We start from the raw sequence: 17,372 nt of genomic DNA on the forward strand, positions 1-17,372 counted from the left end.
TTTAAGCCATCCCGGGAGGACTCTGGTTTCAAGAAAGCTTCTTTGGGGACCAAGCTTAATGTTTAAACTGGAGGACCCACCCATATGTCACATGACCGACCAGCACCAGCAAGAACATCTGGGACCCCTGCTTAGTTCTTTGCCCTGTTCACAACCTGAGTTTCTGAGAAGTTCCTGATCTTCCCAGCCTCAACTCTCCTTTTATCTCTTATTTTTGGCTTCATAAAAATCCCTCAAGGGAAAAACCAAAACAAAGTACATTTGATACTCCTCTGGTGTTGGCTCCCTTCCCTCTGCTTTGATTCACATTTACCTAAGTTCTATCTCCTTCCAGCACTTCAGAAATAATCCAACCAGATTCAGTTTATCCTAAAGGCCTGGTCCTGGATTGTGTCCACTCATTCATTCTCTGAAGACATATTTCTGGTTCCCTAAGCGATGCAGGCAGTGCGCCAGGCACTGGGGCTCCAGCGGTGACCCAGACGGGTATGGGCCTGACCTCACAGAGTTTCTGATCTGATGACCATGGCATTGAGGTGGTCTAGCGCCCAGACCAAGAAATAGGTAGATCTCAGGTCATAAAAACAGGGATTACTAACTTAAAGTTAATGGAGACTGGAACTTGATTGTACATAGGCAATTGCATTTTATTTAAAACTTAAAAATGTATATCCTTTTAATAGAGTGCTTATTGTTTCCTTGGTTTTAATTTTATATGAAAAACAAAGTTGACTATAAAATCATGATGATTTCTGGGGCGCCTGGGGGGATCTGTTGGTTAAGTGTCTGCCTTTGGATCAGGTCATGATCTCAGGGTCCTGGGATTGAGCCACTTGTCCGGGCTCCCTGCTCTGCGGGGAGTCTGCTTCTCCCTCTCCCTCTGCCCCTCCCCACTGCTTATGCTCCCTCTCTCCACTCCGCTCTCTTTCTTAAATAAATGACTAAAATCTTTAAAAAAGCATGATGATTTCCTGCCTGATTAATTGTTCTTACAGATAATATAATCATAACCAAGTTTATTTGGTGGCTGCATATTCTAATTTTAGTAAGATAACTGGAGACCAATAAGAAACTTCTTTAGAGCTGGTGTCATAACTCAAAACTTTCATTTTAAAAAATGTTTTGAGTCATTTTGTTTAAGTAATCTCTGTGCCCAACGTGGGGCTCAAACTCAAGACCTTAAGATCAAGAATCACATGCTCTACCAACTGAGCCAGCCAGGAGCCCCACTCAAAACTTTTAAATGCTAAATGAATGTAGGTATTAATATGTGCAAAAAAAATTATGAAGAACCTTTTTTTATGTCCCAATTCTTTGGAACTGAGGATGGTGATTTTTTGCAAGGTGCTCCTTAGGATGGTTTTGGAGCCACTCACTGAGCTTGGATAACTTTGGAGGTGAGTGAGGTTTTTGAGAATTGGATCAGAAAACCTATCTTCAAACAGACAGTGTAGCCTCTTTCTCTTCCTTGTTCTTCTTTGTGAATATGAAATTCTACTGATCCCAGCTTCTCCTTCCTCTCCCTGGTTTTGAGATGAATTGAACTACTTTTCAGAGACAGAGATTGGCAGCTGTTTGGAAGCTTGAGCTCTCCCCTGACTCATGGTGGATGAGGTTTGGGGGCAGGAGGTGAGGGATGCTTTGGGAGGGGATCGGTGGCCACTTTCTCACAAGCCATTGTGAGTGACATAGCCTTTTGGGTCAAGATGTACTCAGGAGCAACTCAGGGAAATTCTCTACCAAATCTCATGTTCCTAGCACGAAAACCAAAAGAAAAAAAATTTAAGAACCCCTTTCCTGGGATCATGTGCTCATCTCCATAAAATGTCATTGTGCCCCGAGTAGGGAATTCTTGTTACAAAAATGAAAATCCATAAATAAGTCTTGGGGATGTAATGTACAGCGTGATGACTATAGTTAATAATATGGCATTGTATGTTTGGAAGCTGCTAAGAGTAGATCTTAAAAGTCATCATAAGATGGGCAGCCCGGGTGGCTCAGCAGTTTAGCGCCGCCTTCTGCCCAGGGTGTGATCCTGGAGACCTGGGATGGGGTCCCATGTTGGGCTCCCTGCATGGAGCCTGCTTCTTCCTCTGCCTGTGTCTCTGCCTCTGTGTCTCTCATGAATAAATAAAATCTTTAAAAAAAAGTCATCATAAGAAAAACAATTTTGTAACTGTGTGTGGTGACATGTTAGCTAGATTTTTGTGATAAATTTCACAATAATACAAATATTAAATCATTATGTTGTACAAATGATATATATAAGTAAATGTTATATAAAAAGTAAAAATGTTATATAGATGCCAATTATATTTGATTAAAAACAAATGCAACAAAAAACTCCCCAAAGCAAAAATGACAACCCAACTGCTTGCCAATCTACTCTCTAGCTAGTGTCACCCTTCTTGAGCTTTCTTCTTCAAAATGCACATCTCCCTTGGAGGAGTTACAGCTTATCACTGAACATGTCCCAAGTTAAATGTCCTGATTTCCCATCTCAGTAAATGGCTACCAAGCTCACACACTTAATCAAACTAGAAACCCTTTCCCCTGTGTTTCTTATAGAGTGCGTTGCCCTTACTCATCAGTTTTTCCTCCAACATGTATCTCAAGCCCAACTACTACTCTCCCTCTCCACTGTCACCATCCTGGTCCAAGCTACCCTCACAGGTCATTTGCAATGTTTTCCAATGCCTTCCCTCAGCACCATGTAACACCCCCCATCACCAAATTGCTGTTTACTCACTTGCCTCCTCTCACATGAGTTCAGGGCCTGGTTTGTCGGAGAGATGAATGAATCTAAGTGACACTATCTTCTCAGCTGCTGGAGATGAGGCTGGAGAGGTTGTGAATTCTATTTAGTATGCTAAAGACTATTCTTTCTCTAGGTCTGGTCTCTGGATACTTAAGAAAAGTCCAGAGATATATTTTGAAGGGTAACTTGACCTGAAATGAATCCTAATCAGTTTAAACAGAAAAATAAAAGACTTGATTTAGAACCAAGAAATTTTTCTGTGGCGCCTGGGTGGCTCAGTGGTTGAGTGTCGGCCTTCAGCTCAGGGTGTGGTCCTCGAGTCCCGGGATCGAGTCCTGTATCAGGCTCCCAGCATGGAGCCTGCTTCTCCTCTCTCTACCTATGTCTCTGCTTCTCTTTCTCTATGTCTCTCATGAATAAATAAATTTAAAAAAATTTTTTTAAAGAAAATTTTCTAAGCTTCTCCTTTCAGAGTATCTTTGGTCTTTTTTATGTTGAAACCCTTGATGATGTATATTGCAAAGCATTTAAGAGATGATTCTGGATAAATTAAACAATGGTATACTTTTGAATTAAGATTATTGGGAACAGCTACACAGAGCAAAGATCCCTTTTAACCTTTTGGACCTCAGGATCAAGTTGTCATGTGAGGGGAGAAAGCTACCTTCACATCTAGATGGTGTGCGGGCCAGTTATACTTGTTCTGTCCAGCTCTTGCCTTTCTCCAATGTACTGCAGCCCATTTGAACTTATACCAGCAGATGCATAGGAGAAGAGAAAAAGCTCAAGAAATTTAATTTAACATTGCTGATGTTTCACGAGGAACAGGTTGACTACAGTACATACCCAGACTCGTTTTCCAAACTTTATTTTGTTTTTTTTCTTACGGTCCGTCTCTTCTTGCTTCCCTCATCTTTTAATATATTTCCTTTATCCGTTCTCAGAAACATCTCCTTGCTTTCTAAAATCACAGACTCTTAGAGCTGGAAGGTCAGGAGACTCCCCAGTATCTGGTGTAATATCCCCTGCAGGGAAAACTGAGCCTCAGAGAGTTGAAATGGTTTGCCCACAGCAGTTGGAAAGCAAGTCTTTGACCCCTGGCCCTAAATCCTTCCTCCCCTGTAATGCTACATTGCCTCTCCCAGAGAATAACGAGGAGAAAGAAGACTCAAGTGCTTGCAGGAAAAAAAAATTCTCTTTCTTTTGTTTGGAAAAAGTCAATAACAATATCACATATGCATTTGTGTTTTCAAAATATTAATTTTCTGAGTTAAAGAGCTAAAGCCCTGTAAAAGAATAAAAGAGAAATCCCAATTAAACCAAGAAATAAAAAAAATACTTTTAATATCAGTTTATCATTAGATTTCTGACTTGTTTCTCCAGTTAACTAATTAGTTGCCCAGTATGTCTTTTCTTTTTTTTAAAAGATTTTATTTATTTATTCATGAGAGACACAGAGAGAGAGGCAGAGACACAGGCAGAGGGAGAAGCAGGCTCCATACGGGGAGCCCGATGTGGGACTCGATCCCAGGTCTCCAGGATCACACCCAGGGCCGAAGGCAGCGCTAAACCGCTAAACCGCTAAACCGCTGAGCCACCTGGGCTGCCATGCCCAGTATTTCTTAAGTACAAAGCTCTGATAATGTCCTTCTAATCACACTTTATAGAGCAGGATGGGCACCTTCAGCCCTGGATGAATTAATTCAAGAGGCTTAGAACTCTTCGGCATGCCATACCTGTTTCTTTACTTTCTCTTAGTGGATTTAGTTCACTATTTTTCTTCTTCTACATTCTCAGGTCTTTGGAAGGTACCCATTCAAGTGTCTCTTTGTTTAGATATGCTATAAAAATTAAAGTTGACACAAAAATGAAATATCAAATAGATTATCCTCGATAGAAATATTCCAAGGGAGGGTGGCTTCCAATTCAGTCTTTTAAATATAGCTTGGGAACATAGGACTTGTGGCTCAAAGGGGTTGACAGAGACTGACTTAATAATTGCCCATAGTAGAATGATCTGTAGAGATCCAGATTACCCTCTCGGTACCCTGCAGAAGAGCCCACATGTATTCAAATTGAAAGTATTCGTCAAATGTTCTATGAGACGGTCCTGGAGAACTACATGGTCAGCCTAAAGCCTGTGTGGCCCTCATGATCTGACCTCATCTGCTCCCCTGGGGCTCCTCACTGCCCGCTGTCCTCTCATTCACCATGCTCTAGCCCAGCTATTTTCCATTCTACTCCTTGAATTCCACCTACGTTTCTCTGCCTGGAGGCCCTGCCTCTGCCCTCACCTGTTCCCTTGACCTGGGAATGCTCTCTGTTCTCAGGACTGACTCCTCATCCCAATGGGGAGCCTTCCTGAAGCACTTAGCCTGAAGGAGGCACCACTTCTGTCCAGTCCATCTCCAGCCCATTGTCCTCTTTGTTTCCCTCATAGCACCCACCATGATCTGAAATTATTGACTTAATTTTGTGCTGTTTGGACCTGCACCATTCCCCTCCCCCAAGACGTGAAGCTCCATAAGAATCTGCTTGTCTTGCTCACCTTAAGTATCCCCAGTGTCTCAGATGGCACCTGGCATGTTGTAGATGCTTGATGAATATTTGTTGAATATATGAATTAATGAATCAAACAAGTTAGAGGATTGTGCATTATTGTTCAAACAGCGATGGGCTGTGCAATTACAATGTCCACCCAATTCAGAATTGCCTTCCAGGACTGAAACCTCCAAGGACCTCAGCGTGGGAAGTGAGATGCATAGACTTATCAGCCTAAGGCAATTGCTTCTAACTGGAACTTTTCCTAAACCCGGTCTGTACTCATTACAGTCCTTTGTGACATATCCTCTCACATATCAGTTTAAATTCCTCAATGAGAAAATGCCCAAGCAGTATTGCAAGGTGTGATGTACATTTTAATGGTAGGTTCTGAGGACAGAGAGATGAGGAAGCCTCCATCCCTTTCCTGAAAGATCTTGTAGTCTAACAGGAGGAAGACATAAGAGGCTTTAATGTTTATAAATCACCTAGACAACAGGATTTTCATTAGCACATGAAGCAGTCTTAGTAGTGTTGTTCTAGGATATAAGATGTTGAAATGATTCTTGAATCCTTCACCTTTTGAAACCTAGGACACTTTAGATTCCACTGAAGTGTCTAGTGTTTCAAAACTGATAATGATTTTTTAAAAACCTTACTGAGCTCCTGTTATATGCCAGACCTTGCCCTGGGCATTTTTTTTTTTTTTTTACAGTTTTTCTTCCAAAGTAGTTCCAATTATATTTATACTCATTTTTTACCTATGATGACATTGAAACTTGGGAAAATTCAGTACTTTGTTCAAGGTCACACAACTAGTAAGTGAAAGCCATGAATCAAATCCTGGTCTTGTCTTGTCTTCCCTTCCCCTTCCCCTTCCCTTCCCCTTCGCCTTCCCTTCCCCTTCGCCCTACCTTCCCTTCCCTTCCCTTCCCTTCCCTTCCCTTCCCTTCCCTTCCCTTCCCTTCCCTTCCCTTCCCTTCCCTTCCTTTCCTTTCCTTTTCTCTCAGGGCAATTTTTTTTATTGCAGGTCTCTTTTTAATATAGGCTAACAAGAAACCTATCCCCAACCTAACAGATTGCACACATATACATACCCATTTCCACACTTCCCTCACAGCGAAAAGTTCTCTGACAAGATACCAGAATGCCAAGAGAGACAATGTTTTAATGGCTGGGCCTTGAGGACAACTCTGGTGGCATTTAAATCTCAGTGCCAAATGCACCAAGAGTTCTCTGCCACTATAATTTTTGGATCAGTCTCTTCAGGAGTCAGGCCATGGATAAAGCAGGATGGTGTCTCCCAATCTCTCCTATAAACCCCAGTGGTAAACAAGATTTCTTTTTGTTCTGGACTTTCCATGGATCCATCTTTCCATGATCATGTGCTTCCTTTTTCCTTAGGAACCACCCAATGAAGAGTTAAGGGAAAGATCAAAGAACTACTGCCTTGTTACTGGAACAATGCTCTGGAGTTCTGCAGAATGGAAACCCGGAACAGATTCATTGGCTGATGATCCTTAATAACATGAGAAAGAAACTACTGGAGGTGTGTTCAAAAAGAGGAAGTGCATTTCCTTTCAGAATGCGACCTCAGGAACCCATACACCAAAGCTTAGAGCTACTTTGGAAGACAGTTGGACAAATGTCCAAAAACTCTACTAACTACTGAACTGAAATACTCTGAGTCACTTCCACTCCTGAGCACATCATTTTCCTCTTGAAAGCCCCTACCTATTACTTGACCATTTTTTGACAGTTTATACAAACTGATCCCAGATTATAACCTTTAAAGGGTCTCTTGTACAATTCCACAGAAAAGACTTCTGACTCTTGATGCTTAGAGCAGCTAATGAGGAGAGGTGCTAACTCCAGGTGTTTCTTATGCCAGAGCCCATGTTCCTGGTGCTCTGCTACAGGCTCTTGTTTTGAATATTCCAGGATGCAGTTCTTCCAGTTTTCCTTATAATGGATCTCTTCCCAATTTCCCTTCTCTGCTCATGTCAAAGAACATCTATACGTACCAGGTCAAAACTTTATAGACCCAGGATGCTGGCAACAGGGAAGACCAGATCAATAGGCTTATTAGAAGGATGAACTAAGGTATCTACCATGATTATTTTTGTAATCTGGTCAGTTAATAAATGACTGCTTTCAAATGGAAAAAAAAAGAATGGTGCAGTCCAATGGCTCATTGTACTGATAGAACCATTAGAGAAGATTGTAGAAGTTCTAAGGCTACCTTAAAGACATGTGGCAGAAATAACACCAAATAATTAACTGCAGACATAACTGACACATGACTCTTAATGGGCTCAGCTTCTGCTTCCCCTTTTGCGACTGCAAAGCCTTTCTGGGTGACACACCATTTATCCCCTAGGTCTTTCTAGATTCCTGTCATCTCTTGCTTTAGCATAGGTATTTTCGGTCCTAAACAGTTATTCAAAATGTATTCATCGATGAAAAGTAGCTGTATCTTCCAAGGGGTATGACTTCCCTGATGACTGGGCAGCAGTGAGGGCTGGTTTCCCTCCACCACAGGGATGCAGTTCCACTCGTCCCATTCCACCCCCCCCCCCCCGTGTACATGGTGTTCATAGTATTTTTTATTTCAGATATTACTACTTGGAAAATTATGATTTCGTTCCTGCTAATTAAGTCTTATACATATGATTTGCACGTCACATCCCCCAGTGAGTTTCCCCTTTATAAACTCTGGGCTGTTTGGACAGGTGCAGAAACAGGCAGAGAGGCTGGAGTTGGTGGAGATGAAGACAGTCACTCCCTCTCTCCTGCCAATACCGTGCAGCCAGTGGCAGGGCACAGCTGGGAAAGTGCAAACACAAGAAAGGAAAACTTATAATAGTAATTTTTTTAAAAGTTTTTATTTATTTATTCATAAGAGACAGAGAGATGCAGAGACACAGGCAGAGGGAGAAGCAGGCTCCCTGTGGGGAGCCCGATGTAGGACTCGATCCCAGGACCCTGGGATCACGCCCTGAGCCAAAGGCAGATGCTCAACCCCTGAGCCACCCAGGCATCCCACTTATAAGAGTAATTATAAATTCTGCCAAGGGAATAAAATTGAGTTTCCTTAAACCACTTTGGAGCAGAAGGCAAACATTAAATTATCTTTCAACCTCTTGAGTCTGAAATAGTTTTGTAGGTATGTGTGACAACCGACTTCAAAACAGGCTTTTAGAGGAGACGGGTCTTTAACTAGCCTCTCTCCTCTCTAAACGTGTCTTCTAAGAAAGCACCTGCCACCAGGAGCAAAGGGACATGAGGAACCGTGGAAATAGTGGAAGAGAAATGGGGGGAGATGGGGAGAGGATGGGAGAGAGGGAGAGTCGGAAACAAAGGTCACGTTGGGTTTAAGCGTTCTGCTTCCTTTTCTCTTTCATTAGCACAAATAATGGGGGCGACCCGTGGGTTTCAAATCCACTTAAGCTCTTCTTGGGAGCTGGTCGCAGCCCGAGGGGCAGGCTGACTCTCCGAGAGAGCCTGGCAGTGACAGAGGCAGAAGTCAGATAGAAAGGCTCTGACACGTGAGCTGTCGGGCGGTGTCAACAACAGCTGACCTGTCATAAGACCTTAGGAGGAAAACCAATGAGAGTCTAGTTCCAGAGCCCCTAGCGCCCAGCCAGCTCCCTGCTAGGTGCTTGGAAACAGATTGACTAGCATAATGGAGTGGTTTTGTAATCTGTCATAATACCATAAGCCACAGACCCACAGACTTTGACCCCTCGCAGGTATAATAAGCTCCTTTATTCAGCTGCACATGTTCTCCCTATGGGGAGGGAGGGAGGGGGCCCTTCTTCTAATTACATATCCACAGCAGATGTTTTGCTGCAGAACAAAGCATCATATTCATTAGCAACAATCTTATAAACCAGGTTCTTTTTACTAGCCAGTTAACTAATTGACAGTTAAGAATTTGTATTACTAATACACTGCAGCCAGGCCTGGCTTAATCTGACAGTTTTATTAAGAACGTAGGCCAGTTCTACAAGCCAGCCTGACGGTCAGCCCTTACGGAGGAATCCTGCCTACAAAGGATGCTAACCTGCCTGTAAAACGATGAGGCCCTGGTGGAAGATTGTTCTCTCGGGTCGAAGTGCAGGAGTCAGCACAGTTACTCGCTTGGGTGATTTTTTGCTGTTTTTTTCCCTTGTGACACTGCTCAACAGGGAAGTGATTTTGTCTGGGTTTTCTTAAAATCCTGTGGGTATGGTTTCCTTATCTTGGACCCAATGGTCCGAGTGGTGAATTATTCTGACTCTTTCTTCCTTTCCTCTTTGCTGTGTCCTTTGGTTTACAACTTTATCTCACGCGGTGTAGAAAGAACTATGTCTCCTAAGTCATTCGCAACTCCATCAAAAGTTACGTGGCGGTAGAAATAGAGAAATCCAAAACCTGTCATATCACTGCTTTTTCCCCATCTCTGCCTCTGAAATTCTACCCATGGTTCAAGACCCAGTTTAAATATTCCCTCCTCCGTGACATCTCTAATTTCCTTCGCTGATAGAAACCAAACATGTTCCTCTTCTGCTTTCTTAGCAGGTGCACCAAACTTCTCTTGCGCCCCCGACTCGCTGACCGGAACCCCCTGGGCACACAGTCCGTCCTGTCTGTGCCCTCCTCCTCTTTTCCATGATCTGTTGCCTAAGCAAACCCTTACTAAACATTTGCAGGCCCAGGGGCACCTGGATGGCTCAGCAGTAGAATGTGATCCCCAGGGTCCTGGGATCGAGTCCCACATTAGACTCCCCACGAGGAGCCTGCTTCTCCCTCTGCCTGTGTCTCTGCCTCTCTCTGTCTCTCATGAATAAATAAATTTTTAAAAATCTAAAAAAAAATTTGTTGGGTCACATTGAATTTATTCTTTATTGCTTCTTCTTATTTCAGTGAGTCAGTCTGTAAAGACTCTTTTGATCCCTGCTCTTTTTATAGCTGTCTCCAGAATCTAGGCCTTTCTGCGGCAAGGCCTTTCATACCCCTTGCCCGTCTCCCTGCTTCAGACTCAGCCTCCCTGAGACGATCTAAGACATACGTGCATTCGCTCCTCTGCACAAACTCCTTCCAGTCATTCCTTCCCCCCCAAACATGTACGGAGCGTGCACTGTGCCCTGCCTTGTGCTGTGGGCTGGGAATTCAGCAGGAAACAAAACCTTCCGAAATCCTGCACCTGTGGGGCGGACACTCTGGTTGGGAGAGAAACAAGAATAAACAAGAATATAGGGCTACCCTCTCGGGTCCCCTCCCTCTTCGGGAGCTTTGCACTATCACTTTACTATTGCTCAATATGTTTTGCTTTGCTGCCCACCAAGAACCCCCCAAACCTGCCCCCCTCCCCGTAGAACCCCTCCTCCTCCCCCCAAGAATATAGTATGTCAGATGGTGACAAGTACTGCAGGGAAAAGAAAACAAGGGATGGGGTCAGGCATGACAGCCGGGAAGGTTCTATCCTGGGTCGGTCAGGAAAGGCTTCTGCATGAAGGTGATTCCGAGCAAAGCCTGGCAAAGTGAGGGAACAGGCCCAGGGGGAGCCTGAGGGACAGCTGCCCGGGGAGGGGACACAGTGAAGGAGGTCATCTGGCAGGAAGGGGCACATCCAGAAGAAGGGTCAAGTGGGAGGTGGGCGGGGTGTGATGTTGGGCTTTGGGGGCATTACTAGGAGGCCTTTGGATTTCACTCTGAGTGAGAAGGCGAGCTTTGGAGGATTTTCAGCAGAGGAGGGTTTTGATTCAACTTAAGCTTTAAAAGCTCCCCTGGGCTGCTGTGTTGAGTCCTGGGGAGAGCCCTGGGTAAGGACAGAGGTAGGGAGACCCGGTCAGAGGCTCATCGCAGCAATCGAACCCAGCGATGGCAGGTCTTGGGTCCAGGTGGATCCTGGGGGTGGTGAGAAGGGGCTGCGCTGGATGCTCTGTGAAGGTAGAGCCAACAGGAGGACTTGCAGCTGGTGTGGGTGGAAGGAGAGAGAGAGGGGTGGGGAGAGGGGAATCAAAGGTGACTGCGAGTGTTAAAATGTTCATGGTTTTGGATGAAGACCAGGGGTTTTTCACCCTAGGACTCCATTTGGCCCACCCCTCAGTGTTGTCACCCGTCTCCCTCTTTCTATGTTCTGTGCTCCATCCACGCCCAGCACCTCCGTGGTCCACACTCACATTCTTTCACACGCCTGAGTCTTTTTTCGTGCTAATCCCTCCTACAGGGCTGCCAAAGTGTGGTCATCTGTCCAACAGGCGAACTCCTACTCCTGCTTCAAGATCTCTAAGATGACACATCTTCTGTGAGGTCTGATTTCTTTTACACACATGCACAGGCACATGCACACGCATACCCCTGAGCAGGTGCATCCACACTCAGCTCTCTTTCCCATGGCTCTTTACCAATACCTCTTCGGCCCTTAGCTTGCTTATTCAGATTCCCTGCATCTGTGGCCTCCTGGAGAAAGCATGCTCCCGGAGGGTGGGACTCCGCTGTGTCTAGCGCTCTAACCTACCACAGTAAGTGCAGCTTGGTGGGGCTGCATTGGGTGCTTATTAACTCAGTGAATGAACGGGAATCATGGAGGGATGTGCCTCTCCCTCTAAATCCCTCTTCCTCCTCCCCTGCCCTTGCACTAAATGTTTGGATTCCCCCCCTGTAGCCTCTTAAGCATGCATGCTACCTGGCAGGGCATGTGATGAAGTGACTTGATGGATAAACACTGATTTGGTTTGGAAACAGAGGAATAAAATTTCATTTGCACCTTCAGTATGGTTTAAAATATCAAATGGATTTAGGACTGCTTTAACCATCCCCCAAATGAGGCTGTGTTGCAAGGAATGACAGCTTTCTGGTTCACCCCCAGGAAAGCTTTCTCGCAGGTCTTGGAACAGAAAGGCTCATGAACCAAATCAAATAAAAAGATATTGAATCTATTTAAAACACAGGATGGGAACAGGGGGACAGAGATGGGGTGAGTTAACACCCTTTTGATAGGGGGCAAGCAGCATGCAAGGGAGATTATCTTCCTCTCTCTGCTTATGCTGTAGTTAGGAGGACAAGGGTTGAGGTTGAACAAGGTGGGATGTGTCAGCAGAAAGAAGGTGCCTGGAACTACGACATGCTTGCTTTATTGAAAAGACACGGGGCAAGTGTGCCTGCACAGACCTGAAGCTTGCCAGTCAGAGTGCTCAACAGCTGTGGGTTTTATTTGTATTTCTAGGGCAGAGCATACATGAGGCCGTAAAGAATAACACCGAGATCACTGGAAGGTGGCTAGTTGTGTAACTATCAGCCTGATGTAGTATAATCCATACTCCATGACATGTCTCTCCATCCTTTCTTGTCTATAAATAACACTCTTGTCGTTCTGTCCTTAAACATATAACGTATTTTACAGGTTACCAATTTACTCACTACCTATTACCTAGCACATCTTATGAATTCTATGTTTCAAAGTCTATTTGCTCACTCATCCTTCACCTAACAGAGTTCTAGCTCTCATAAGCTACTCCTTTCTTTCTGTCTATGCTGAACCATTCTTAGGAGTTTTATCTATCTTAGGTGTTTTTCTTTCTCTTACAGCAGAATGGGATATCTTTTCTTTTTAAAGATTTTATTTATTTGAGAGAGGGCAAGAATGAGAGAGAGAGCAAGCATGAGCAGGGGGAGGGACAAAGGGAAAAGGGGCTTGAATCGGGACTCTTGAGTCATGGCTTGAGCTGAAGGCAGGCACTTACCCAACTGAACCACCCAGGCACCCCAGAACTGGATATTCTTAAATAACACAGCAAACACATGCACTCGTAGGCTGGAAAAGAGAGATTCTAAAATGCCAGTTTAAGTGTATCTGTGCCCCTAAGACAATGTCTAGGGAGGTTAATTACACCAGGTAAGTTATGCCTTTCACCCCCTACAGTGCGTTCCCATGATGGGCTTACTGAAGAACATGTTTAAGGGCAAAAGAAAAATGAAAGTCATAAAAACCTCTGGGATCATTAACTATGGAAACCCATGCTGGCTGGTTAATAATCATAATAGTTAATTGGAAAATTTTGTTTCCAGTCACTTTAATAACTCAAAATCTTTTTATTTTCCTGCTTACTCCTTGAAAGTCCTAAATTGTTTCCAAAATGGTATGGCTTAGCTGCAAGGAAGTCCAGGGATAGTGATGTACGTATGCCCAAATGGATTATATATATGTATTTATAGATTCACTCTGATATTTTTTTATTGTTCAAATTGCTTTTTAAAAATAAACCTTTTTAAAAATAAATAAGTAAATAAACCTTTTTGAGGTATACTTTGCACACAATAAAACACACCCATGTAAGTATGCAATTCAATGGTGTTGGACAAATGTTTGCCCCCATATAAACACCACAATCAAGACATAGAGCACTCCATCGTTTCCTCCAATTTTTTCATCCCGGTGGCAATTTGACACAAAAAAGCAAAAGGCTCTAAAATGTCCATTTTTAAAGGATTCCATTTCCCTTAAACTCCCAATTCTTGCCTCTGTGGGCAAATGGAGATAGCTTTATAAAAACATCACTTAGTAATTTCTTTCCAGTAAGTACTGGGCAACACTTATCCAATACATGGCTTTTAGCTTTGGTGTCAGTTTGGAGCATAAGTGTTTTTTGTCATTAGTGTCAGCCTTGCCTTCTGCCGTCATCCTGAGAAATGGCCCAACCGTGGTTCCAGCATTACTTCTTCCCCCTTCTGGGCCCTCCGCCACGGTCAGACAGGATGCGTGACTGCCTTTTAAGTGCACCGCATTGACACAAAACCCAATGCCAACTCTACGCATTTGTTCACATGAAGTCCCAGTCTCAGTAAAGCCCTTTCCGGGGAACAGCTCAAGCCCTGGCTGTCGGAGAAGCCAATCCACCTGCAGCGCCGGAGCTCCCTTTCTATCCAGAGCATTCATGTTACGTGCTGTTCAGCACACGGGGTGGGCGTCATCAGTTGAGTGTGTGGAGCTGGGTCATAGCCTCCTCAACGGCAGAGACTTCTCTTCCCAATAGCAGGGTCCAATGCTCAATGAATAGTTACTGAATGGAAAAAGAAAAAAAAAAAAAGAATAGCTACTGAATGACTGAGTCCATGAGACTTTCCTTGGCTGAATACATTATATGTGAACAGGTCCCAAAATACTGCTTGAGGGACACCTGGGAGGCTCAGTGGTTGAGTCTCTGCCTTTGGCTCAGGGAGTGATCCCAGGGTCCTGGGATTGAGTCCCACATCAGGCTCCTTGCAGGGAGACTGCTTCTCCCTCTGCCTGCATCTCTGCTTCTCTCTCCATGTCTCTCATGAATAAATAAATAAAATCTTTTTAAAAAAATAAAAAATAAAAATATATTCCGGTGGTGCATCTTGCAGTCCTGCAGATCTGTCTCTTGCTTCAGCAGCACTTGGATGGAACAGACCCAGGGATGCTCCTTCTACCAGCCTCCAACTACCCTCCAAACTTTTTTCTAGTTGCAACTTTTGGAGCCATCTTCTCAGCCACCCTCTGCCTCTGGGTCCAGCCGATACCCTATTTTGAGCTTAGCTCCTTATTACAGATCCAACATGAGCTCCCAATTTGTCAGAATTATTCCACTGAGGTGGAGGCTGCCGTCAGCCACCTGGTCAACATGCATCTGCGGGCCTCCTCTACCTGCCTCTCTCTGGGTTTCTATTTCAACTGCAAAGATGTGGCTTTGGAAGGCATGGGTCCCTTCTTCTACAAGTTGGCTGAGGGGAAGTGAGAGGGTGCTGAGCATCTCTTGAAGATGCAAAACCATCCTGGTGGCAGTGCCCACTTCCAGGATGTGCAGAAGCACATCCTAAGAAGCCTTCCTAAGAGGAGTAGTGTAAAACCCTGGATGTCATGGGAGCTTCCCTGGTTCTGGAGAAGAACCTGAGCCAGGCCCTTTGGGATCTGCATGTCCTGGGTTCTGCCTACATAGATCCCCATTTCTGTGACTTCCTGGAGAATCACTTCCTGGATGAGGAGGTGAAACTCATTAAGAAGATGGACAACCACCTGTCTAACCTCTACTGGGTAGCTGGTCCCCAGGCTGGGCTGAGTGAGTATCTCTTTGAAAGACTCACCCTCAAGCATGACTAGGAGCCTATGGAACCCAGCAGCCTTTGAAGGGCCCTTCTGGCATCCCCCTGGTGCCAGGACTTGTGCCTGAGCCTCTCCTTGCAGCCACACTGGAGCCCTCTCCCAAGCCATGGACCAAATGGAAACAATAAAGCCCTTTGTAGCAGCTGGTGAAAAAGACCCAAAAATATCAATAATAAAAATATCTTCCATGTCTTTACTTTTTTGAACATATGGAGAATACTATTTTAGTGTTGTCTGCTAATTCCAAATCTATACCGGGTCCGAATTGGCTTCAATTAATTGATTGTTGTCTCTGCACAATGGTGCATATTTTCTTGCTTCTTCTGTATAGTTGGTAATGTGTGATTGGCTGGCAGACATTGTGAACTTGAACTTGGGTGATGGGTATTTTTGAAGTTTTATTAATATTTTCAACATTGTTCTGAAATGTGTTTTAAGTTACTTGGGTATCATTTGATCCTTTTGGCCTCACATTTAAGAGGTTATAGAATAAACTAGAATAGAGTTTAGTCCAGGGATATAATCATTCTCCATTGTTGAAAGCTGAACTGACTGAGCCCCACAGGTGCCCCCCATCCCATAAGTTCTGCATCCTGAATATTTACCTGTCTCCAGCACTACTTCCTAATCATCTCTCCCTATGACTATGGCAAGCCTCTCATCCTAACAACCACCACACCCAATCCTATTTTCCCCACAACATGGCCAGAGAGATTTTTTCTAAAATGAAAAATCATTACTCTCAGGATAAAGTTCACAATTCATATTGGAGACTCAAGGCCCTTCCTGTTCTAGTCCCACCCTGCTTGCTCTCTTGAGCCTTTTGGGAAACCATTCTTGCCTTTCCCTCCTGGCTCCACTCCTACTCTTTCATCCTGTGGCTTCCTGCCTGCAGTACTTCTCCCAATGATTTTTCACTCAGTTAATGCCTGATTATCATTAAGTTCCCAGCTTAAATACCGCTTCCTCAGAGAAGGCCTTCCTGACCACCTACGTGGTCAACTCAGGTGCTGGTCCTGCTACGCACGCTCATATTTCTTTGCTTGTGTGATCCTAGCACTGACCTCACCATCTTATTGTCTCCCCCCATCCCAACTGCTGTGCCTCTTCCCTATGGCATCCCAGCACCTAACCCAGTGTTTGGTTCTAAAAAGAACAAATATTTACCCTCTATAACATATTGCAGTTCTGCTCCTTCCATCCCATTTCCAGAGCCCTGTTCTAGGCCATGCCCTTGTAACCCTGGATTCCTGAAAAAGCGTCAGATCAGCCTCCCTGGCTGAGGGTCTCCTTCATCTAATCCACCCTGCTCACAGCAGCAAGAACCATTGTCTTCAAGCATCATTTTGATCATATCGCTCCCCTTCTTAGAAGCCTACAATAGCTCCAATTGCCTCTTGAATTAAATTAAAACTCCTAATCATGGGTCTCAAGGGTCTCTACCAATTAGCTGCTTCCCTTCCCCCACACCTAGCTGCTGTCATTTTTCCGCAGGCCCTCCAGCATGGCTTCCCCGGCTGCCCTGCAAATCTGCACCATGCCCACCTCCCCCTTAAGCTCCCCCCTTGGCACTCTCACCTCCTTCCTTAGCTTTCTCCCTTTTGCTCCGCCACATCATATCCCTTCCTGCACCGAAAAAATATGGCTCAGTAATCATTTTCTCCACAGCTGTTTCCTAAATCAACTCCATGTGGTTTTTCCTTTCTATGGCACAATCTGTTTTCAGGTGTGTAGGATATTTGTGCTTGTGTGTATGTTGCTGGTGTCCCAGGCCCTATGGCTTCTGCTAATTTATTATTGGCCATGTCTTCCCTATTAGGGTCCAGGAATGATGCCTTTTCATCCCTTGTAACTCCCTGTGATCCTCAGGCATGTTCTGTGCCTAAGGTCCTTGCTTACCTTTGCAGCAGAGATGGAGAGGAGACTGGTTTTCCTTCAGGTTTGCCAGACCGGACTCCAATC

The 17,372-nt window shown here is 44.5% G+C and overlaps 1 pseudogene; it reads left to right on the plus strand.

Annotated features, from left to right (window-relative positions):
* Positions 1–14,727: 14,727 nt before the first annotated feature.
* On the plus strand, positions 14,728–15,407 carry LOC121486300 (annotated as a pseudogene).
* The last annotated feature ends 1,965 nt before the right edge of the window (positions 15,408–17,372 follow it).

The sequence above is a fragment of the Vulpes lagopus genome, chromosome 1, assembly GCF_018345385.1.
Source record: "Vulpes lagopus strain Blue_001 chromosome 1, ASM1834538v1, whole genome shotgun sequence".
In the NCBI taxonomy this organism is placed as follows: domain Eukaryota; kingdom Metazoa; phylum Chordata; class Mammalia; order Carnivora; family Canidae; genus Vulpes; species Vulpes lagopus.